We start from the raw sequence: 3748 nt of genomic DNA, 5'->3' as shown, positions 1-3748 counted from the left end.
TGGGTCACAACTTCAGGCATGATTACCTGGTAATGTGTAGAGGGGGCCGTGGACACCTGTGGCACTTTCTAGATGCTGCATTTACATCACAGTCATGGGTCTGATTGTTCAACTAGCCCAGAGGTTTTCAACCTTTTTGGGTCAGAGGCTAGTCGAGTAGGAAGGAATCCCCAGATGGTCAACTGGTAAGCAGGGGGCCGCGGTCTCCCAACAGCCAGTCAATGAGCGGGGGGGGAGAGGGGGGAGCAGAATTGACAGCAATGGCAGAAGTGTCAATGGCAGCATCTGCTGTGGAGTACCTCCTGAGGCCTTCCCAAGTATCCCCAGGGGTATGTGTGCCTCCAGTTGAAAACTCTTGACCTAGCCTATTTTACTCTACACTTAAGTCATAGATTTTTAAAGGGAAAATTGTGGGTCAGTGTACTAAAGCAAGGGGTCCCAATCATATATATTATATATGTGAGATATTGTTTCATAGACTTAAAGAACATAATATAATGAGTATGAAAAATGTGTTGGTCTTAAAATTACAGATTTTTGGTAACCCCTGTATTTTCTGATTTTATAAGATTATTTACTTTGAATTGAAGGAAAAATGAAAAAAAAATCTAAAATGTGGAATTATTTGACAAAATTAGATTTTTTCACTTTGTGTAATTTACTGGAGAACTTTATAACCTGTAGGAGCTTTTACTCAATGAAATGCACTCACTGAAATCACTGGAAAGATCCTGTAAGTCACAGAAGGTTTAGAATGGCCATGAATGAAGCAAAGGCTTCTGTACCTGGATGAGATTTTGCATTATTGTTATGGTTATTTTTATTAGTTGCTCTTGAAATCCAGTAGCATGATATAGAGATCTGAATTTTGGAGCTGGTACTCACTGCGAAAAAAATTTGCTGAAACTTGATTTTTGTTTAGACCGCTACATAAACTATTGGAAATTAGTGGAATTCAGTCGGTACCTTAATCACTTTCTAGGCAATATTCAGAGTAAAGGTATCCATTTAATCTCTTCCCTTCTCCCCTGGGAGTGGGGCTTGGGAACTCAGCTTCCAGCCACTGGCTTTTAAATTGCTGTCTGCCACTCAGCAGCATGGGATAAGGCAGGGTGCTTTGCTCCTGCCTCAAGGACCTGGAGCCTTGCTGCAGCAGTAAATAGCCTTGGTCTTTTTACTGCATTCATCTGGGTCAGCCTAGAGGAGATCCAAGAGCAGGAATTATTCTCCTGCAGTGGAAAATCCCATCCTACCAATCAGCTGATTGACATTTGAAGGGAAGGTGGAGGGTGGGGGACATTCACTTGGGGTGAAAACCCTCCCTGGCTTTCTCTGGCAGCTGGTGCTTTTCAGCAGCTTCTAAATGCCCCTTAAGAAGTTGACCCCCCCAGGTAGGGGAGTGGACAGACTGTCAATTAATGGACTCCCCGAGGGAGGGGGTGGCCCAGGGAGCAGCCCTCTAGTTCCTCTTTTAGTGAGAGAGCTTGCCTGTGAAGCTCTTCCGCTATGTGGCTGAAGGAATGTCTATACAGTCCGGACCTCAGGCTATTTTTCTACCAGAAAAAAAATTCTTCTGATAGATATGAACATATATATGCAGCCTCAGTCCAAACTACCTAAGCCTAAATATAGCAACCTGTATGTTTTTGCTTACATATGACGTATGGGAAAGGCAAATCTTGTGCATGTAAAACAGAGTTATAAAAATGTTTTCTTTATAAGTATTTAAAAAATTTATCCCATGATGAAATCTCCCAATATTCTCTAATGCTCTTATGCAGGGAAAAAAGAACTTGATTTTTAACCTCTAATCAAACATTTTAATTCCTTTTCCCTAGTCAGAAATTAATCATTTTCAGTGGAATGAGATTTTTTTTCCCCACTGCAAGAATATTTTAATTTAGATGGAAAATGTGAAGCAGGGACAAGTATGTATGTGAGAACTCTTGAAAATACACCAGTGAGGAGCTGGCACAATGTTTTTCCTCAGACAGTGGGCATTTTTTCTTCAATCAAGTATTCCCCAGCTGATATGTGGAGAAATGCAGCAGCGTACCATAAGGTTCATCCCAGGAAAGCTTTAGCATTGACATAATTGGATTCAGATGTTGGCCCTTCTGTAATACAGGGCAAAGCCCCATATTAAGAATCCTATCTTTAATTTCCAAAAGCAAGCAGTGTTTGGCATGTTTGCTGATTACTGACACTTGTATCAATCATCTGCTGATGAACAAAAACACAATATGTTTAAAAAGGATAAAAAATTCAAGTTTGTTTTGCTTATATGTTCTACCAACGTTCTTGCAATTTGACAGTTTGTCTCAACTCTAAGATTAAAAACCAAGAATTGGCAAAGAAAACAATATGTTTCATTACATCATGATAAAAAAAATCTTAAGTGAATCATTTTTACGTAACTGCTTTGAGATAATGGAAGCACTGGTCTGAATACAGGTCAAATAATATTTTAGCTAATCATATTTAACAGTTTAAATCCTAAGACATATGATTGTTTGTAACTGCATTTTTTTTCACTCCTTCATGTATTTTCTGCCTCTTCTATTGATATTTAGTGTACAGCTCCATGTTAAGTTCTCCTTTTTTAGTATTGATAAAATTGTATTCACAGGGATGTGCTTTTCAAAATGAAATATCTGCCATAATTAGAGTTTTAATTAGAAGAAAAAAGAAATCTCTTGATAGTACTTCAAAAGAATGGATAGCATTTAAAATTGTACTTGGGTCCTCCTCTTTGTCAGGATTTTAAGATTAGAAGCTTTCAAAGATTCTATAGATTCATGGATCTGAAGACTGTTCTTATGAATAAAACTTTACCAAGTAAATTCTACCGTGTTTCCCCGAAAATAAGACACTGTCTTATATTTATTTTTCCTCAAGAAGACACACTATGGCTTATTTTCGGGGGATGTCTTATTTTTAAAACAGCATTTTTTTTTTTCCTGTTTTTTTGCACCGGTCCTGGAAGCACTGCAATACCAGGTCAATGCATGGAGTGGATGGAGCACGCTCCGGTTCCACCACCCAATACCAAAACTATGTATGATGTTAATCCAAAGCCGCAGCCACAGCTTTATTCTTCCCCCTGAGGACACACAATACCTACAGCAGAACTTCCTGCTCCTCACTTCACTGAGGAGACTTTTACTTTCACTTTCTATTTCTCCCTCTCCGGTCACCTCCGAGACAGCAGCTGTCACGATGGGGCAAATGAGAAGGGCTGCCCGTCTTATTTACCGCTTCGCGCCGGTACGCTTAGCCACGCCTATCACTATGTCTTATTTTCGGGGTATGGCTTATATTGCGCAAATACGCAGAAATCCTGCTACGGCTTATTTTATTATGTCTTATTTTCGGGGAAACACGGTACATCAAGCCCATAATGTCTAAATTCCTTGTTTGCAGAACTCAGCAGATTCATAGCAGGGTAGACCCATGCCTGGGGCAGCGACCAATGCATTTGGCAGTTCCAGCTCCTGCTATGCCTTTTGATGTGGCATTGTCAGCTGTCAATACAGTTGGAATTGTTTTTGTGCCCCAAAGGCACCCTGGTGCCTCTCTTCCCCCTTCAGTTCTGCTACTGGAACTCATAACGTTTTAATAGTAATAAAGCAAGGGTAGATCCAGTTAAAGACAGATAAAAGGTTGGGGGGGGGTGGACGGTTGTATAAAAATGGGGGAAGGAAAAGATTTCAGAGGCTGTTAACAATGAGGTACATCATTATGATAA

General features: G+C 40.1%; 1 pseudogene; it reads right to left on the bottom strand.

Annotated features, from left to right (window-relative positions):
- Positions 1-2963: 2963 nt before the first annotated feature.
- LOC149874464 (U2 spliceosomal RNA) lies at positions 2964-3093 on the bottom strand (annotated as a pseudogene).
- Between the last annotated feature and the right edge of the window lie 655 nt (positions 3094-3748).

This window comes from Crocodylus siamensis, chromosome 1, assembly GCF_052110815.1.
Source record: "Crocodylus siamensis isolate JL-2025a chromosome 1, ASM5211081v1, whole genome shotgun sequence".
NCBI classification, from domain to species: domain Eukaryota; kingdom Metazoa; phylum Chordata; order Crocodylia; family Crocodylidae; genus Crocodylus; species Crocodylus siamensis.
Note: the sequence above shows the minus strand (reverse complement) of the source record. Positions and strands in the feature narration are given on the sequence as shown.